This window comes from Colobus angolensis, unplaced genomic scaffold, assembly GCF_000951035.1.
Source record: "Colobus angolensis palliatus isolate OR3802 unplaced genomic scaffold, Cang.pa_1.0 Scaffold18, whole genome shotgun sequence".
Taxonomy (NCBI): Eukaryota; Metazoa; Chordata; class Mammalia; order Primates; family Cercopithecidae; genus Colobus; species Colobus angolensis.
In genome coordinates, this window is record NW_012114932.1 from 8,231,981 (window position 1) to 8,253,481 (window position 21,501).

Below are 21,501 nucleotides of genomic sequence, written 5' to 3' on the forward strand. Positions count from 1 at the left end.
TCACATTTTCTTTATCCAGTCTATCATTGATGGACATTTGGGTTGAATCCATGTCTTTGCTATTGTAAATAGTGCTGCAGTAAACATACATGTGCATGTGTCTTTATAGTAGAATGAGTTATATTCCTTTGGGTATATACCCAGTAATGAAGTTGTTGGTGAGGCTATGGAGAAATAGGAATGCTTTTACACTGTTGGTGGGAATGTAAATTAGTTCAACCATTGTGGAAGACAGTGTGGTGATTCCTCAAGGACCAATTTCTTAAAGCAGTCTGTTTACTTCTGAAAATATGCCATTCCAGTCAAAACTCTGGTAAAATAATCAATGTCTTCAATTGTGTCCTGTTACAAAAGAAAAGAGGTTCTTACTGAACTTATGCAAATAACTATATTGTCATAAATTAAGAATACTCACACATCATTTCTAAATTCTGGAGAAATCAGGTAGAGAGAAAGGCAATTGTTTCAAATTTTATTCACAAAAGTATACTTTACCCAACTCGTTGTAAGCTATAAATAGCTCAAAGAAGAAGAAAAACATTTTCTTGATTCTAGAAAACAAAACCTAAGAATAATCAGCAATGTTTCAAACAAAAAGTCATGAAAAATTATGTTAGTCTTCTATCAGTTAGTCCTATGTAATTAACTGTTTTTTTCTTTCTTAATGTTGAGTGAGCAATTCCCAAAAATATATCAGTTTTTCCATTAGAGTTCTGAAAGTTTTTTTTTTTTTTTTTTTTTTTTTGTCCAATGGTGTAAGCTCCAAAGTGATCAGAAACCTGCATTCAGGAGTATTTGTAAGAGTCTTTTCTATGAATTTCTTTAAAGAAGAAGTAAATTTTGGACTGCTGCTGATTATAAACCACTTTTTGAGAATAATCAAGGTAAAACAATAATTGTCTGTAGATGACAAAAGTGTTTGAATAGCCATGGTTAAAGACATGATTAACAAGGAAATTTGGTTATCTTGTGGCATAAAGCAATTTAACATAATAATCATAATTATTACTGATAACATGTAATAAGACATATTAGAATTTTAGGAATCACATACAATTTTGAAAGATATATTAATATCACCTTTATACAAATGTAACCTAAAGTAAATTAAACTCCATTTTATATTTGACAGTGTTTTCTGTACGACTTCAACCTACCAAATAAACCTAATATGTCTCTCTTGAACTTCCATGGGCCCTAATATCCAAAAACTTAGTTTGAGTTTCAAGAGACTGAATTTAGAATTTGAAATTTTGATTTTGGAAAGTTTGTCAAATATCAAAGGTTTAAAACACTTGCTTGGAATAGAATCACATGTCACTGTAAAATGATAGTTGTTCATTTAGTCAAAGTAATAATTTCAAGATTTCAAAAACCAAAAACCTTTACTTTTTGTTAGAGGAAGACTCTCCTAAACAATCATAAGACCTAAGAAAGACACCGTGAAACAAACTGTATCTGTCTCTCCCTCTCTCCCCACTTTTTTTTGTTTGCAGTTTACTTAAAAGGTAAACAAAAATCTTTTACTACCTCGTTAATACTAAACAAACATCTTGTTTAAAAGGGAAAATCAAATTTTACCTTTGCATTAGTGTATTATTAATGCTAAACTAATTATAACAAAACCTTATAAACAAATTCAGTCAATCTCATTCAGTTTTAACATACAAAGTAAGATTTCCATAAACCTTTTATAACCTTTTACAGTTTTTTTCATTCTTTTTCTTTTTCTTTTTTTTTTTGGAGATGTAGCCTCACTCTGTCACCCAGGCTGGAGTGCAGTGGCGTGATCTCATCTCACTGCAACCTCTGCCTTCCAGGCTCAAGTAACTCTCCTGCCTCAGTCTCCCAAGTAGCTGCGACTACATGTGTGTGCCACCACTCCTTGCTAATTTTGTATTTTTAGTAGACACAGGTTTTCACCATACTGGCCAGGCTGGTCTCAAACTCCTGATCTCAGGTGATCCGTCTGCCTCGGCCTCCCTAAGTACTGGGATTACAGGTGTGAGCCTCTGCACCTGGCCTCATTCTTTTTCTTAACTTTTTATATACCTTTAGTTTTATTTGTCATTTTTCCCTTCAATTTACAACTTATAAAATCCTCTAAATTAGACAAAATTAGATTGTCTAATCTAATTTGAATGTGATTTCCTTTTAGCAAAAAATCACATTTTTTTATGCCTTCTTGTAACTTTTTAAAAACCAAAAACATTCTACTTTTTCTATAGACTTTGTATACAGAATTATTTCTCTTGTATCCAGTAGTTTTAATTGTATACAATGTTTGTATGTAATTATGTAATGTTTACTCTTAGTAACCCTTATTTTCAGTAAAAATCTAGGAGGTAGGCAATTTTAATTATATGTCAGATGTAGAGCTCAGGACAATTCCTGGAGGATCTAATCTCTTCCAGCATGGACAAGAGGCACAGCCAGTCCAAGGAGGATGAGGCCCAGGTGTTGTTCCCAGGCCTCACCATGGTCACTTGTCTAGACCCCAGAATTAGATGCTTCATGATAAAGACAAGCTCATAGTAATATATGTGTAGGGGTTTGGAGGAGCCCAATAGTCAGCTGTTACAGCTTTAACTCACAAAGTAAGCAAGTATCAAAGGTACTACAGGAACAACAGTTTTATGACCTTAAAACATCTAGCAGAAACAGCCCAATCCTGTGTAACAAGTAGACTCATACAAACTGTCTAAGAGTTGTAACAATCTCATTTGCTGTGAGATGATGATAATGATGGTGGTGACATTTTTTGCCAATACAGAGTGAGCCCTCTACGGTCTAGGTAGAAACCTTCCTTCTGTCAACCTAAAGAAACAAATAGGCAAAATTAACATAGAGAGTTTATTTGGGCCAAGGTTAAGGACTACAGCCTGGGACCCTTCCAAGTTGCCTTGGAGAATGCTCCCTTCAGCTTTTGTTATAAGCAAGTTTTTTTTTTTTTTTTTTTTTTTGGAGACAGGGTCTTGCTCTGTTGCCCAGGCTGGAGTACAGTGGCATATCAGTTCACTGGAACCTCTGCCTTCCAGGTAAAGCGATCCTACTGCCTCAGCCTTCCAAGTACCTGGGATTACAGGCATGTGCCACCATGCAGGGCTAATTTTTGTATTTTTAGTAGAGACAGGGTTTCACCGTGTTGGCCAGGTTGATCTTGAATTCCTGACCTCAGTGATCCACCTGCCTTGGCCTCCCAAAGTGCTGGGATTACAGGTGTGAGGCACCCGGCCAGTTATAAGCAAGTTTTTAAAGGCAAAAGAGAACAAGGAGTGGGCTGATGCAGTTTTTTGACATAAATTCTCACTGGTTTTCAGAAATAACAATGGTTAGTGCTAAATTATAGCACAGAATTTAAGGTAGTCTTAGAAGCAGAATTAAATCTATAGAATTATGATGATGACATAGAGCATAGGTTTGCAGAAATCACCCAGAACAATTAGAAAAATTTTGAGGCTGCAGTGGGCTGTGATCATGCTACTGCACTCCAGCCTGCATGACAGAATGAGACCCCATCTCCCCCAACCCCCCCAAAAAGGAAAGGAAAATAGTAATTAATTAAGAACTGTTTAGATACCTGGAGGGTACAAATGCAGGAAGGGTGGTAGGAGAAGCTGCAGCAGGAAACTGGTCTTTTCAATAACTAAATCTTCTTATTCCTCAGCAGTACATTTTTTTTTTTTGTACTAGTGTCTAAGCAAGCAAGAAAAACAATTTGAGGATTTCTTTTTAACTTAAAGTTATACATTGTTTAACTATAGTGTATGAGTTATGGTGCCCAGTTTATGGCATTTTATGGCTACCTGGTGTCAGTTAGTCCAGAGCCCACAGAGCAAGAGGCTTCAAGAGGTCCTTATTTATTTCAAGAAGTAATGAATTATTTTAATTCTTTTCCTAATTGTTCTGGGTGATTTCTGCAAACCTATGCTGTATGCCATCATCATAATTCTATAGATTTAATTCTACTTCTAAGACCGCCTTAAATTCTGGCTATAATTTATATCAAATATTTTTCACTTAACTCTTCTAATTCTCTTTTCATCCCAATATATTTAATTCTACCATCTTTCATTTTATTTCTTTGATTACCTTGGGAATGCAAAGTAGTTGTCAACTAAAAGCTTCTTTGGTTTTCTAGACTTAAGAATTATCTAAACGGTTTTTAATTCATTACTATTTTCCATTCCCTTTTATTGGGAGGTGGGGGAGATGGGGTCTCATTCTGTCATGTAGGCTGGAGTGCAGTAGCATGATCATAGCCCACTGCAGCCTCAAACTTCTTGGCTCAAGTGATCCTCCTGCCTCAGCCTCCTGAGTAGCTGGGACTAAAGGCATGTGCCACCATGCCCAGCTAAACATTCCTTTTTTTTTTTTTTTTTTTTTTTTTGCAGAATTATTGTTTAGGTATCATGTTGTTCATCTTTGAGTAGGGACACTTCTATCTCAGATAGCTATTTGTTCTGAATACTAGTTTCTGTAGCATTTTGCTCTACTCTTTATCAATTTAGCAATTGTTTGGATCCTCCATGTCCGTCTTGATCTGGAGGTCTGGATGATCAGTGTTAATGTTCGGGCTTAGCTGCTGGGATCCCTGAGGAGGGTACAAATGAAGACAGGGTGGTATGAGAAGCTGCAGCAGGAAACTGGTCTTTTCAATAACTAAATCTTTTTTATTCCTCAGCAATAATTTTTTTTGTTTTTTTGTAAGAGTGTCTAAGCAAGAAAGAAAAACAATCTGAACATTTCTTCTTAACTTTCATTTTAAGTTCAGGGATATATGTGCAGGTTTGTTATATAGGTAAACTTGTGTCACGGGGGTTTGTTGTACAGATTATTTCAGCACCCAGGTATTAAGCTTGGTATCCATGAGCTATTTTTCCTGATCCTCTCCCTCCTCCCACCCTCTGCCCTCTGATAAGCCCCAGTGTGTGTTGTTCCCCTCTGTGTGTCCATATGTTCTCATCATTTAGCTCCTACTTAGAAGTGAGAACATGTGGTGTTTGGTTTTCTGTTCCTGTGTTAGTTTGCTAAGGATGATGGCCTGCAGCCCCATCCATGTCGCTGCAAAGGACGTGACCTTGTTATTTTTATGGCTGTGTAGTATTCTATGGTGTGTATGTACCACATTTTCTTTATGCTTTTTAGGTTGATTCTTTGTCTTTGCTATTGTGAATAGTGCTGCAATGAACACATGTGTGCCTGTGTCTTTACGATAGAACTATTTCTGTTCTTTTGGGCGTATGGGTCAAAGGATAGCTCTGTTTTTAGGTTTTTGAGGAATCACCACACTCTTTTCCGTAATGGCTGAACTAACTTACACTCCCACCATCAGTGTAAAAGTGTTCCTTTCTCTCTGCAACCTTACCAGCATCTGTTGTTTCTTGACTTTTTAATAATCATTATTCTGACTGGCGTGAGCTGGTCTCTCACTGTGGTTTTGACTTGCATTTCTCTAATTAGAGATATTGAGCTTTTTTTCTTGTGCAGATTGGCTGCATGTATGTGATCTTTTGAGAAGTCTCTGTTCATGTCCTTTGTCCACTTTTAAATGGGGTTATTATTATTATTTTTATCAATTTGAGTATTTTAAACAGAGGGATCTAATGCTATTATTGGTTATATGAGTGGGAAATGAGCTGAGAAGGCCAACAGGGGATAGTGCAGAAACCCGGAGAGGAGCAGCAATGGGAAATCCCCACACCCCAGGCTGGAGGGGCAGGGAGGAGACAGTGTTATTGGTGCCAGTGTCTGGCATCAGCTGGATGCTTAAGCACTTTTTATGTGGCAGCTGGAACCATGGAGAAAATTGTCTCTATTGAGATGCTGCCTGAGGCACAGAAGAAGGGGAAAAAATAGCTGAATTTCTTCCTTCTCTTGGAAGAAATCCTGGGTTTCTTCCTTCTGCTAGAAGGAAGAAATCTCCCAGAAGTGCCTCCCGTTGACCAAATCCTGATGGATACAGGGGCTGGAAAAATGTAGCCTGGAGTTGTCAGCCCTCTGTATTAAGACCAGAGCAGAGGAAGAAGAGTGAGGAATGGATCTGAGGTCAAGACTGGCAAAGGTTTTTCTTCCCATAGAGATTCCGCAGCTATACAGAGTGTTTTGCAAGGTTATTTCCCAAACCATATTACCCACCCTGCCCCTCCCCCCACATGCACATATACACACATTTAATGTAAGATCTACTTCTTTATATTATGTCTTAAATGCTGTGAACTGTTATCCATTTATTTTGTAATAGACATCTTTTTGGATTTTCAGAGTCCCAAGCACTTTCAGTTTTTTAGTTGATTCCTTTTGATCCCAAGCAGGACGGATTTTCCTTTCTTTGTGGTTTCTATAGCCCATCCTGTGAGCATTCCTGCTCCCGGGAACTCTTAAGTTACCACAGTCTCAGAAGAATTCTGTGTTTGGTGTCCCAGCAGTCTCTGAATTCTAGAACAACCTGTTCAGTGCCCTTGGGGTCAAGGAGGCATGTGCCCCCCAATCTGATAGTCATTTGAGTTAAATACTTCCAGTGTCACCTCTTTTATGGGAAGAACTCTTTTGCCTTGCTTCTAACCCAGGAGTTCTGCTCCCAGTAAAACAGCTCATTCTTCTCCCCAGAATACCCAATTCTGTAGCAGTTATGGGGTTTATACCAGTAATTTCCTCTGCTCATACCCATTCCTAGTATGTCATCTTATATAATTTCTACAATGGTTCTGCAAATATATGTCACATAGGCAACCACTATTTCTTACATCCTACTCAGGGCTGACATCATTAATTGATTAGGTTGATTCATTTAGTTCATTATTTAATTAATTGATTTAGTTGATTAAATAATGATGACTAATTGTGCTCATTTTCTAATGAAAACGACCTTAGAACACTTCTTAAAATTATGCTGGAAGTCACTCCCAGTAGCATGTGAAAAGAACATGTATTTGACATACTGGATTTGGTAGCAAGGTCTAAGCTTCATTTCAAGTTTTTAGCAGACAACAGTTTGTTATGAGGCGATGAACATGAGGAGTCCCTTCAAGTTCATGAGACATTGCCTGATTTTGCTTTGAAAATTTTTCCCTTTATAAGAAATCTTATCAGGTATCGGTGATGCTGATAACAAGAAACAAAGAGAAAGAAGCAAATAAAGAGAAAGTGAGACTGAGTTCCATTATATGCTCTTTTAGATTGGGTTCCTTGGAAACAGACCCTGAGATGAAGAGCTGCATGCAGATTGTTTACTGGGAGATACTCCTGAGAGGCGTCTATACAGAAGGGGGGAAGACAGCATTGGATAGAGGGGGAGGCTGATCTGCGAAGCATTTCCAACTGAAGGCTGAGCTGATTCTCCACAGATCTCTGCAGGGGAATTTCTGGGATGGGGCTGGAGGGTCTTGAGAATTGTCCCAAACTGAAGCAAAGGTTAAGCCTTTATGCCCCTACATCAGCAACATTGGTTTGGGGTGTCCCCTTGTTGAGGGGAGAGCAGTCTTGGACAAGGCAGTGCCGGTTCCCAGTGGGATATTTTATCCCAAACTTTGCAGGGTGTTCTTTTTTTTTTTTCTTTTTCCTGTCACAGATGCTGTGATGGATCTTTGGCCCATGTCGCAGTGCTAGGGTTGTACCTACATAACTTTTTTAATCTAATAATTTGTCTTTTGTTTTGGAAGGGATGATCTAAGTCAGCTTGGTCCCTACAGACTCTTCATTAATATAAGGGATTCCTAAATCTAAACTCTTCATTAATATAAGGGATTCCTAAATCTTCATAAGGCTTTTCTTCTTTGGAGCTCATATGTCTTACTGAGACACTACAAAGCACTTGTCATTTTTTACAAATCAAGTCCAATTAGCATAATGTCATTGATACTGTGGACCAATATGGTGTTTAGTGAAATGTCCAAGTCCCTTTGGACTATCTTATGACAGAGGCTGTGAGGGCAGTTAGCAGAGAGTTAACTCTGTTAATGAAGCCCTGTGGGAAGACCATAATAGTGTATTGTTAACCATCCCATATTGAATGTGAACTGCTTTCTGATTCTTCTTTTGGATGGAAATGGAAACAAAAAGTTAGCCAACAACATAGTTATGGCTATGATGATGAAATTTGTCTCAGTCTGTTTTGTGCTTGACAAAATATCACAGATTAGGTAATTTATAAAGAATTGAAATTTATTTCTTATGGTTCTTGAGGCTCAGAAGTCCAAAGTCAAGGTGCTGTCAGGTTCAGTTGTCTGATAAAGGTTGTTCTCTACTTCCAAGATAGTGCCTTATTGCTGCATCCTCTGGAGGGAAGGAATGCTGTGTCCTCACAAGGCAGACAGGCAAACCGGCCAAACACTGTGTGAAGCCTCTTTTATGAGTACCCTGATCCCATTCATGAAGGAGGAGCCCTCATGGCCTAATTACCACTTAAAGTCTCCACCTCTTAATATTATCACATTGGCAATATCTGAATTTTGGAGGAGACACATTCAAACCATTTGTTCTAGTAAAGATACCACATTGGCATAGCAGCTGCAATTGAGACTTCTCTTTGATTAAGGTTGTGACAGTTTTGGTGCTAAAGCAGGCACATACTGGCCTGTAAGAGCCAACTGTTCAATTTTCAGGAGCCTTGTGAGCTGGTTGTTACACCTACGGTGGGACCATTATACTCTGGAAATTGGCAAATACTATATAGCAATTGTCCCTTGACCCCTGGAGAGCCTGTTGTTAAATGTTTACCAGCATGTCATTGGTGGTAGTCCACTGTCATTTATCATGTATCATGATTCTGCTCCATGTACCTTTTCCCTTTGCTGATTTTGCTTTGTTTTGCTGCAATAAATCACAGCTGTGAGTATGACTGTATTCTGAGTCTTGTGAGTCCTCCTAGTGAAAAATCAATAGAGTTTTTGTAGGGACTAGAGTAGTAAATAAAATGAGGCTATCATGGCCATCACCAGTTTTGCATTCTTCAAAATTTTGATGATGGCACTAAATTTTGCCATTTCCCCTGGGATATGGTATTGTCTTTATTTATTGCCTTGGATAGGGGACAGTGGGAACATTTCAGTGGCTTCCTTTGGCTTTCCACGCTTCAACAGCTTTTGCACCACAGATCAAGAACTTGATGTAAGAGTTCTGCCATTTATCATGTATATCCATTTCAATTACACATTTGGGTACAGGGAAATGATCACTGGATGGATCCATGAACCTACTGGATCCATCAGGAAATTGGAGCTGGGTCATTATTAGCCTTCACCTCACCCTATTATAATGGGAAGCACAATGGAGCTTTGTGTCCCTGGATATGACAGCCCCTTCAGACCCTGGGTCCAATAATTCTTGTAAGTTTTGAGCACAGTACAGGGAAATGATCACTGGCTGGATTAATGGACCCAGTGTAGCCTTAGTGAACTGGACGTGGGTCATGAATGGTCCCCATATTTCTCTATTCAAATGGAGGGGCATAATGGTGCTTTGGGTCCCTGGGAATCGAAGTCAGCTTACACTTAGATCCTTGTAAGTTTTGGGTGTTCCCATTTTTCCACTGGACAGTTATCTGAGGAAATGGCTGTTGATCTCTTTGTGGAAGAAATTGGAGAATTACTGCTAAATACACTTCTGTGGTATTGCACGGTTTTTTTGTCATGGGGATCTGGCTTCTCCTTCAGTCATTCTTGAACTGAGAACTGGCTCAAGTTCAGATGCTTGTTAAACATCATGAATTCTTATTCAGGCAGATGTTTGCAGGCTTTTGATCCTCTGTTCTTGATTTTTTTTAGTTGGATAATTTGTGCAACACCTTTGATTGTTAAGAATGTATTTCTTATCCCTTTTGTAAAAGACTGCCCTTGGGGCCCTTCTCTGGCACATTTCTGGCTGGTTGGGAGCTCCCTAGACTTACCTGGTATATCCTCTTTAGCATACCCACTTCTCTGACCTTTAAATGCCCCTTTCAGACCATTTGCCATATCAGTTTTGGTATTTCTAATTCATTGGGCCAAATAGATGGATGGGCCATGATATTTTTCAAGCTTTTGAGAGCCATCCTTGCAGTGTGTTATACTCTCTCTGGAGTATTTGTCCAGACTTGAGTATCGTGGGAGAATGTTCCCACACTGATTAATTCTCCTTTGTCTAACTTTGTGTCCTACAGCCCCACCTCTCAGGATCCATTCCCATGCACACTTTTGCAACTTCTGCTGGCACATATTAGCCAGAGCTTACAGCTTCTTTGGTATATAGTCTCTGGCCTCTTAGCAAGCCCAGTACATCTCTGGTTAGGGTGTGCTGAAATTTAACCTTGCTGTTTTTCTGTTGCTTAAAGGAGCTGCAGGGGTCAGGGGAGGCAAACATTATTTTTTAAGGCATGGCATCAATCAGGGTCCAATCAGAAGACAAAAATCACACCAGTAATTTGAACAGAGAAAACTTAACCTAAGAAGTATTAAGTAGTACAATATGTTTAACTACAAAAAGGCATAAAAGAGGGGTCTAAGGAAGATAAAAATAGTACACGTGGAAAACAGGTACCACTGCCAGAGCTGAGGGAGAGACCAGGAACTTAGAAAAGATATCTTCTCCATCTTCCTCCGTCCAGGCTGAGGTCCAAACTCCCTTGGAGAGGGTGTGGTTGCCATGGGAACATACAGTGTGTTGGTGAAGAAGAAACTTAGTACAAGGCACAGATGGAGCTGGTCTGCAGAAAACAGCCCACTGGGTGGTGGAGAAAATTGCTGGAGGGTGCAGGGAGGCTGGAATTGGTCCACAAGAGCTGGTAAGGTGAGCATTACTAGGCCTCCTGCATGCTGATCTGCTGGCAGCGAGGACAAAGAAAAATGGCCCTATGGAACCAGTAAGAGAATCTCCTTCCTCTGGCTGTGACCTTGCAGTGTCACCCCAGTGCCCTTTGTTAATAAAGATATTATACCATGGGAAAAGAAAGGAATGATTACAAGCTCTAGCTCTAGGATCACAAAGCAGAGCAAAGGAGGATGGATTGGAGCTGAGAGGAACAAATTGATGACTGGCACAAGCACTGTGAAAATTTGGAAAATGTGGCACCGAAGTCTGCTTGTACCTCTTTGCCATGCCCCCCCATCAAGAGGTAGAGTCTATCTCTCTACCTTGTTGAACTTGCTTTGACTGACAGAGGAGATTGGGAAATGATATTGTGATACTTACAAACCAATGCCTCAAAAAGCCATGCAACTTTTATTGTCTTCTTCATGGAGCCCAGTGGCCATGCTGTGAACTTTGTCATATAGATAGGCCACATGTAGGAAAACTTAGCGGTCCTGCATTACAGCCCGCCAACCCACTGCCAGATGTGTGAGGAGATTTGTGGGGACAGTTCAATCCTAGTCAGATGACTGACTGACTGCAAGCTCAGGAGAGAATCCCACAACAGCACATAAAGCACAGACAAACCATTTCAGTTCATCCTAGCCGCAAATGCTAGCCCACAGAATTGTGAGCAAATAGATGTTTGTTGCTTTAAGCCACTAAGTCCTGGGGATGATTTGTTACATAAAATTTATAAGGCCGGGTAGGGTGGCTCATGCTTGTAATCCCAGCTCTTTGGGAGGGCAAGGTGAGAGGATCACTTGAAGGTAGGAGTTCAAGACCAGCCTGGGTAATATAGACCCCATCTCAACAACAATAACAAAAACAAATAAGAATAAAAATTAGCCAGGTGTGGTGGCACACACCTCCCACAGCTACTCAGGAGGCTGAGGTGGGAGGATACCTTGAGCCCAGGAGTTTGGGTTATAGTAAGCTGTGACTGTGCCACTGCATCCCAGCCTGGTCAACAGAGCAAGATCCTGTCTCCAAAAAAAATAAAAATTAAAAAATAAAATAAAATAAAATAAAATAAAATAAACTGTAACTGATAGTGTAGAAAAGAGTTAACATAGCAGGCCTGGCTATTATTCTTTGAAAGACTTGCTGATAAGGTTAGCCTTTGACTAGTATTTGTAACTTGGATTTTGGGAGGGTTCCTACCATTCCTGGAATGGGTAAGAGTGGCTCACTGTGCCTAAAATGTCTGTGCAAACAACATGGTTTATACTAAAACAATGTGGTTTATTTCTGGGAGTCTGGAATATTGGTACTTGCCACGTAGAGACTGCCTACATGATCAGCCCTCAGTTAAAACTTTGGGTGCTGAGTCTCTAGTGAGATTCTCTGATTGGCAACATTTTCCACATGTTGTCACAACTAATTGCTGACAGAATTCGGTGTGTCCTGTGTGACTCCTCTGGGAGAGAACTCTTGGAAGCTTATGCCTGGTTTCCCTGGGATTTCACTCCATGTCCCTTTTCCCTTTGTTGATTTTGCTTCGTATTCTTTGCTGCGATAAATCATAGCTGTGAGTATGACTCTATTCTGAGACTTGTGAGTCCTTCTAGCGAAGAATCAAATTTGGAGTGGTCTTGGGGACTCTACACACGAATACAGACACTTGCTTCAAAGCAAATTGCAGGGCACTATTTCTACCAAAGTGGGGTGGGCCTCTTCTGCAGACCCAGAGGCCTCAGGGGAATCTGGGAGCTGAAATTCTCAATGGCGTTACTCAGATATCCCCATTCCAAGTCTCAGGGTCCTAGGGTTTTCCTAATAGAGCTTGATCTCAGCATAGGAAAGCTTGTAGGATGAGAATTCGGCTTTCTCGGAAGCTCTGCTACCTGTGAGCCTGATCATTCTCTCCGTGCATCCGCTGGCTACCTGAGATCAGCATTTCCTTAAATGTTGCCCAGAAGTTGCTCTGGCTTTCATAAGTTTACTTGAACTGTTGAATGACCGTCCTAATTGTAATCTCTCTGCAATCAATCAATTGTCCGGAGGAATTCCTTTTATTTTACATATCCCACATTCTTCTCAAGGGCCAGAACTATCTCAAAAGTGATTGCATCCACTTCCACAAGGACAAATGCGAATAGTGGCAGCACTGCAGTATGCCAGGGCCTACCTCTTCTCGACCTTCCACCAGGGTGGCTCTCCATTCTCATGCAGTTGGTGAGAGATCCAGCTCCAAGACCCTCATCACTTATTTCGATTACTACTACAACTTAATTGTACATGTGTAACACATGTAGAGCTTAGTATATGATTCCACATAAAGGAACTCCTTTATTTCTGGAATTGCCTTGAAGGGAGCATTGGAGTTGCTGTTCTCTCTGTTGTCAAGTGAGGGAATTAAGCCTCAGTGGAGTGATAGCTCAAAGTCAGGATTCTACTAAGTTGCAGAGTCAAAGTCAACCTAGATTTTTGACTCCATCATTCTTTCCTACCACATTGTGCTGCTTCTCCAAAGAACTGGTGAGGAAATTGCTAGATTTGCATTTGCTTATTCAAATTCTTATGATCACCTTAGTATTGATGTGGGTGGTAGCAATCTACACCAGATACATTTGACCTAAAAGAATCAAGGGCACAGAAGAGGGTGAGGAGCTTGTCAACCTTTAATGTGCAAAGAAGTCACCTGGGGATCGGAAATGTTAAAATGTAGATTCTGATTCTGGGAGTCTGTATTTCTGACACGCCCCCCAGTTGATGCTGATGCTACTGTTCCTTAGCCTCACAGAGTAGCTAGGTTCTTAATAGCAAGGTTCTTGAAGAATCAAAGTAAGAAAAATTTAGGAATATTGAGTTTTTATTTTCCAACTTTTCAATGTGGTAAAATGCAAAACATTTTTCTACATTAACTCAATCCATAAACACTCCCAAAAAAAACACACTAAAAACACGCTTAAAAAGGGGGCAAAAATAAAGCTGCAGAATTTTTTGGATTTTAACCAGCCATAAGATAAAAATATCAATTTCTAAGAGCTTCATTCAGGCATTTGATTGACGAAGCTCATAAACAGCGAGTTAGTTAGGTACCCATCCTATGCCAGAATTCCCTTCCAGTTTTACAAGGACAAGGTAAAAAGACACAGCCAAATTTTGATCAATTCATGGAGACCACACTAAATCATTCTGGGGGATGACAAAGATTCTCTTGTAGACTAAACGCTAATCAACTAGGCCCTGCATCCAACTAGGCCCTGACCTTTGGACTTTCGTATTCACTGAATTCCATGCATTGTCCAGTTTTAGCAGGAACCCTGTTAAGTCAATGTAGACAGACTGTCCTACCTGTGATATCTGATCACCCTTGATAGCTGATGGGGTTCTTCACCCTCCACCCACCAGCTCCTCAGGTGATATCTGGCCACCCTGGCCTGCTGTCAGCAAGAATCCTGTTAGGTCAGTTTGGGCAGAGTCCCCCTTACCCCTGAGGTTTCCCCCTTTTATTATTTTTTTTTGAGACAGAGTCTGTTGCCCCAGCTGGAGTGCAGTGGCAGTGTGACTTTCTCCACCACAACCTCCGCCTCCCGGGTTTAAACGATTCTCCTGCCTCAGCCTTGTGACTCCTCCTTGGAGGTCTGGAGGCATGTGTTTGTAGTGGCACTGCCATGTAGCCATGCCTGGCTAATTTTTGTATTTTTAGTAGAGATGAGGTTTTGCCATGTTGGCCAGGCTGGTCTCGAACTCCTGACCTCAAGTGATCCGCCTACCCTGGCCTCCCAAAGTGCTGTGATTACAAGTGTGAGCCACCACACCATAATCCTGAGGTTTCTTCTTAGCAATTTCCCATGGACTGTTCCCCAGCTTGCCCCTTGACCTCCTTGCTTGTAAATTCCCACTTTTCCTTGTATTCTGAGTTGAGCCCGATTTCTCTTCCCTACTACAAAACCCCGCCGGAGTAGCCCCTTTGAATAGCATTTGCCTCGCCATTCTTTAACAAGTATCATGAATAACTTCTTCCTTCACAGGGATTGTAGTTGTGTTGGGTGATCCAGGATCCAGCTTCAAATTGTAAGAACTTTCTCAGTAGACCTCAGAGAAGTTTCTGGCTGTCTGTGATAAATTTTGGAACTCTCTCAAAATGACACCCGTTCCCAGACCCTCACCTGCTTTTTGGTTTCTGTATTGTCAAGGTCAGCCACAGTGCAGCTGACCTGCAACTTGTCTCCTCTCTAACCTTGTCTTTCCTTCTTGCCAGTGGCCAGCTTTCAGCTCCTGCTCCCACCATCTCTAGCTTTTCTTCAGGGACTGGAGTAGGGCACAGCCACACAGAGGGTCATTTCAGGGTTAAAAATTGGGGCAAACGTTACAAAAAACTAGAGTGGTGAAGACCTTGGAAACTGGGGTTGGCTTCTTAATCCTGGGACATCTGGTGGCCTTAGCTCAAGCTCCACAAAGCCTCCCTGTGGCTTTTTCTGGAAAAAAAGAAAAATCCAGCAGGCAATTAAACTCAATCCCCTACCCCACTTCTCATGTTCCGTACCAAACCACATTGCCAGCCTGTCATAGAGTTCTTTTCTTGACTGCCTTGTGACCCAAATGACAAAATATTTCCACTCAAAGTTTTGGGCGCTTCACCTCCCTCCTCTTTTTTTTTTTTTTTTCCTATAAATGGAACCCCAAAAGTTTGGGCTAGATATATTTTTTCCCTTTTTAAAAATGGACTTTTTCCTTCCAGAAGCAATGATTCAGGGCCGACAATTCAACTTATTTATTTATTTGTCTACCCATCCATCCCGTTATTTATTTATTTATTTGTTGTATAAGGTAATAGCTTATGGTACTTACCCAGAGCCAGCTGTTTGCACGATGCCGAGAGCAGGTGGTCTGGGAGGCCTCTGATGAATTGCAAAAGACACTCACCAGCTGCCGACACTGTGTGTAATGAGCAAACCTGCAAAAATCTTTATTTTCAATTGGATTGTACCTTTAAGTAAGCAAGGGAGACAGCCAGTATAACTACAGACCATGACCAACAACCCACATAAACAGTGTGCAAACACAAGTGATTAATGTACCACTATTTCAAAACATCTAAAGCTAATGAGTCAGATTTACTAGGGTGCACAAGAGAGGGGAGAGGGATGTGGAGGAGGAGAGAACAACTTAATGGGCCTTAATAGCCTTTAGTTGAAGCCTAAGAATTCTCCTGCCTGTGGTCCACAGTGCCATCTGAGCTGGTAAACAAACACCCTGCTAGCCCACGAAGGCCATTTTCTTTCTGGCCATTCAGGGAGAGGGGTGTTCCAGTTTCAGGAATAGAATGAGGGGAGCAAGCTGGTGTTCACTGCACCCTCCAGTGATCTCTGATGATATGCGGGGATAATGGGTTACAAAGACAGACATTAATAAGGTAAGATAAGAGGGGGGAGGTTTATTAATTTTTCAAGTAAGTTAGGATGCCCCAGGGCATGGTAAAAGTGTAAAGAATCTGGTGAGCGATGAGGGGCTTGCCTGATTAATGCAAGTCAGCTGTCCTCCGAGGGCCATAGCAATAATGATGAGATTATGGAAGAACCTACTGAAGACAAATGAGATGCATGTGGAATAAAAACGAAGTGTCCTAGTTACTCTTTTGGAGTGCATGGTGGATTTTTATTACGGAAGAACAGAGGTACAAACGACAGCCTGAGGAAGTGGGACTCTGCTTGTTCTGCTCAAGTGCTTTCCGCCTGGGCCTTCCAGGAGTTCCGAGCCTGCCCTGGAGAAGGGCTGCAAAGGCAGTGCATCCAGCAGCAAACACCTTCCACGTAGGCAGACCAGAGGGAACAGGGCTTGGTGCCTCCACCGGGCCCCCATGGCCTGTGGCTTTGCCTCCAAGCACTGCCGTGCACCGCCCTCCCCTTCCTGCTGCTGTTTCCTCCAGGATGTGCTGGGAGCTGGGCTGCCTTGTGGTTCAGACGTCCCCTATCTGTTTCTGCTCTGCCACTGCTGACCGATTAATTTGGAGCTGGAGAAAAGAGAACTTGCATTAGTTTTCTTTTCCTTTTCAGAATGCTCAGTAGGTATTATATCCTGTCTCTGTATGGTCCTCATCTTGCTTGTGTACTTCTCTTCCCTGGCTTGCCATTCAGTCTGTATCTTCCCATGGAGGCAGAGGCAGCGTCCCCACTCTACCCCAGCCTTTGACATCCACGTGCAGACAGTGGCAGCAGGGACCCTTGAACTTCAACATGCAGAGTTATTTGAGGAGCTGGCTAAAAAGGCAGCTTTAGGTCTTAGCTTCCAAAGAGTTCGGGCTAGATACCAGGAATCTGCCTTTTTAGTAAGCACTTCACAGGTGGTTCTGATACTAGTGTGCTCAGTTGATAGTTTGGGAAACACTTTGAAAGGGTATGAGATGGACCATGGGTTGCCGGTGATTATTCTGAATGTCGAAGTGCCTAAAATTTCACTGTGGATGATTCGCCTTTTTACATCAACTCACAAGAGTTCATAGATGTCAGTCTGCCACCCCCAACTCCCACCATGCAGTGGTAACCCCTCAAATCATTTTTAGAAATGACTCCCTTAGTGTGAGTCTGTTTATCACACTAGAGCAGACAGCTTAGAGCACGATGGCCAGACTTCTAGGCAAAGAGTCATGGATCAAGTTGGAAAGGAGGAGGCAAGGGAGCAGAGGACAGCCTGGAAGAGCAAGGACAGTTGATGGGGAGGCAGGATATTGGCAATGGGTCCCCTGGGGCCAAAAGCAGAAGTGGGGGAGATGGAGAGGAGGAGGGGGCCAGGGGACAGTGGTGAAGCCAGTGGTTCTCAACTTTTTTTTTTTGGTAGCAAAGCATTTCTTTTCAAATGAAATCTAAGTGGAAATTCCAGTTGATAAAGCCAATTAAATAATGCATTAATATACATTTTATTTCAAATGTATAGCAATTATCTTTCTAATGATAAATTATATAGATGAAGCTGTTGGAATGAACACAAAAATTAGAAATTGGTGGCTACAGATAATAATTCAGCCTTAGATCATCTGGAATCAGCAAATTTGCTCAGATAAATGCTGTAAATGACAAGTTTGTTGGCAGTTGGCTTTGCAATTTTAGGAGATTCCCTTAGTCAAAGTGACCTGGACTCTTTGCATGAGGAGCAACAGGAAATTTATATTTTAAGGTTGGATCACTCATGATATTTGGTAAATATTCAAATTCCTCTCATTGAAAGGTCACTGCAGAAAGCAACCAGGACATTGAAACAAGAGTTTAAATTGTCTCTGACATGGTACAACCTAGCTTACTATTGCACGAATGCAGTTACCCTACAGGAAAAGAAAGCCCCAAGCATAGGCAGGAACCCTTGCTGGCATTGGAACAAGCCCTTCACTCATGTGCCGTAAGATGTGCTTTTAAGCAATTTTACTTGAACTGCCAGGCAGAGGCCAGACTTTATCCAAGTATCAGTGCAACCCTACCACATTCCTAGTCAAGGAGACAGTTCTTAGAAACTATAAGAACCTTTATTCCCAGATCTGTACAAAACGATTTACTAATAGGCACAAGTTCACAATGTGCAAAAGGTTGTATGTTTTAAAAACATACAATCTATATTGAATTTATATTAAAAATGGAATGTACTTCCACGTGTGTTAAATTTATGTACTTATGTATTTCATGCATTGACATTTAAATATAATGTACATTTAATTTACAATAAAAATAAAAATGTGTAGGCTTTTTTTTCAGGTTGGGGGTTAGAGAATAGGAGATAGGTGTCATACATTTGAAATACATATAAATAATGAAATTAAAACAAAATATGTATAGAGCCCTTGGATGCTTTCTGAGGAATCCAGGATTTGGAAAATCAGAGTCTTGGGGCAAGACTGCGCCTGAGACAGACCCCATCACTAAGGATAAGGTGGGCAGCAGAGGCTGGACATTGAGGAATGTCTCAGAGTGTCTTTGGTAACACTAGATTTTTCTTTCATCCAGCTACTTGTGCAAGAAGCTACAATGAGAAAAAAATAGCAAGAAATAGATGAGGGAAGGAGGTGCTGTAGAGATAAAAACAAAGAGAGAAAAGGAGAATGAATTGTGCTGAGATAGAGATGCCTGGATGAAGAAGCTGGCCCTAGCACCCATAAAGCTGGAAAGAAAGTGGGGCCTTGGAAACTTCTGGAAGGATGCGAGGAAAGAAAAAGGCAAGGAAATGAGATGGAGAGGCGGAAGAGAAACCAGGAAGCACTTCGGAAGCATGTAAATTACAAGGAAATGAGGAACAGCCTTTATTGAAACAGTCTGTGAAGTCTGTGCTAGTGCTGAGCGCTTTATTTTACTGTCCTGGCAAGGAGGTAGGTGCTCAAAGGACTTTGTCTTGGAAGCCCACTGTGGCTCCCCTGGGCCTGGCACTTTAAGCCCCGTCCTTTTGCTCTCACTGTTCCTCTCTGCCTGCTCCCTGCGGTCTCTTCTTGGCTCTCTCCCACTTAGCCCACCGAGGCCTGGCCATCCGAGTAGAATAGACTTTCATTTTCCTTAGGTCTGCACTGTGCGTACTAACTCGCTTCCTGCACAGGTATGGCCCCTCTTCGGTGCCCAGCACCTCATCGCTATGGTAACGGAAGACACGCTGATCATCCGGATTTTGCCTCAGAGACTTGGGCTGTACAGGCTGCTTTCCTGGGGTAGCTTGTCCTTTTGCAGTTAACCGAGATGCCTGGGGAGAAGAGCTTCCCCCAACAGGATGGCAGGCGATGCTTCCAGATGCGGTCACTTGGCACGTCTGAGCCGAATGTCTCCATAAAAATATGATGTAATTAACAGAGCTGCAGCAGCTGGAACAATTCAGCACCTCACATTGATTTTCCATGTCTCCTATTTACTTTCAGTTTTTAAACTGTCTGCAGTGACAGGAAATCAAAGAATTATAATGGTGTATGTGAGGGCCTGATGCTGGGTCGGCATTTCCTTGTGAAATCCTGAGATTAATCAGTTTCCTATCACTCAATCATCCCTTTTCACTTCTAAAGGAAAACTGTCCTCCAAAATGCTACGAAATAGCAGTCTATTTTTGGATATTAAAAAAATCAATTGTATTATTTTAAAATTTGAGAGGAGTGTTTAAAAAAAAAGTTGGCCTGAAGCAATATTCACTTGTCTGTTTTCTCCTTCAAGTTTAATAGGAGTTGGCAAAAAGCATTTGGGTGCAGTGAGACACAAGTACTATATTCGCCCTTCCTAAGTTTTGTGGGCTTGGAGAAGTTTCTTGGTGGAAACAAAGAGAGGAACTGCGTTCCAAGTTTTTTCAATCACTGAAACGAAGGAAAATAAGTTTCCCCATATGTAGTTATACATGAACCTTCATCTGAAGCTGGGTTGGTTGGCTTTCTCATAGTTGGTCACTGTATTTCCAGCTCTGTCAGGTGAAACTCAGAATCTTGGGTTAATTTCACTTTGGGATCCTTAAAATGCTGGAGAAAATAGGCAGAAAGCTGCGGCTGCAGTGGGGAAACAGGCCTCCGTCTGAAGTCAGCTTGCTCTAGATTGTGTTTGAAGACTTGCATCAGATTTAAGTGGTCTTGCTTTTTTTTCCAGACTCCCTTGCCTTGGCAGATTCTGTGTCTTGGCCACGCTGTAAGAACTCACTTTTCTTTGTCTTTTTATTGATTCAAGCAATATAACCATTTCAGAAATAATTAGGAAAATAAAGAAGAAAATTGCTCATACTTCTACCGCTCAAACACAATAGCTATGATTGTTTTGGAGCAATTACTTTGGGTCATCTTCAAATGCTGAGTTTTGATATGATTCTAAGCATAATGTACAAACAACTTTACATGTTGCTTTTGCACTTAATCTATGTCAGAAGCGTTTCCCCATGTTATGATTAGCTTCAGTAAATATCTTTTTAATTGCTGCCCAAACAGCTGGAACAATTCAATCCCTCTTATTGACTTTATGTGTCCTATGGAAGTAGAGACACTGTGTTAACTATTTCTGTATTTTGGGACAATAGATCAAATCCATTTTTCACTGTAATTAATCCCATGATAAGTATCTTTATAAATAAGCCTTTTCTCTACATAAGATAATTTCTTTAGGATAAATTCCTAGAAATTACAGGGTCAAAGTGGATAAATATTTTATGACTCTTGATATTTCTTGTTGATCTTTAAAGCTATTACGTGACTTTGTATTATCACCTAAAATGTTTGAGGAATCATGCTTTACGAGGGTATTTTATTGACTAAATATGCAGTACTGAGAGAGCTAGCTTTATGTGTGCAGTTTGATGATGCTGACAGATATCATGGAGATAAACATTTTTTAATTTAAAGATGTTCTGTTTGTGTTTAACATACAGAAGTCAATGTTAAACATGATGCCTATTTTGTTTAACGTACAGAAGTGACTTTATTAAAGCCATTTCTTCTAAATGTGCAATAAACTATGATTCTTTGCCTGGTTCTAATGTTCTATGTCATCAAACCTCATAAAACTAATTAGCATCATACCCCCTCAGTTTGCCTGTGAATTTTGAAGATGATATGAATTTCTCTTCCACATGAAACAGAATTTGGTGGGCATCCCTTTGCTGGGAATAACTCCTTGAAAAATAGAAAAAATACTGAGCAGAAAGAAAGTACATTTTCTGGGAAAAGAATAAGAACCCAGAGAGATGGAGTGAGAATTGTACCACAGAGTCCCAGCAGCAGATGTTCTGGGTGTAGAA

General features: G+C 40.9%; 1 long non-coding RNA gene across 1 annotated transcript in view; it reads left to right on the top strand.

Moving 5' to 3' along the window:
- Window positions 1–21,235, top strand: part of LOC105509790 — a 32,934-nt gene extending 11,699 nt beyond the window's left edge. The window contains exons 2-3 of the long non-coding RNA XR_001001480.1: window positions 18,765–19,123; window positions 19,345–21,235. This is a non-coding gene — a long non-coding RNA (uncharacterized LOC105509790). The remainder of the gene's footprint in view (window positions 1–18,764; window positions 19,124–19,344) is intronic.
- The last annotated feature ends 266 nt before the right edge of the window (window positions 21,236–21,501 follow it).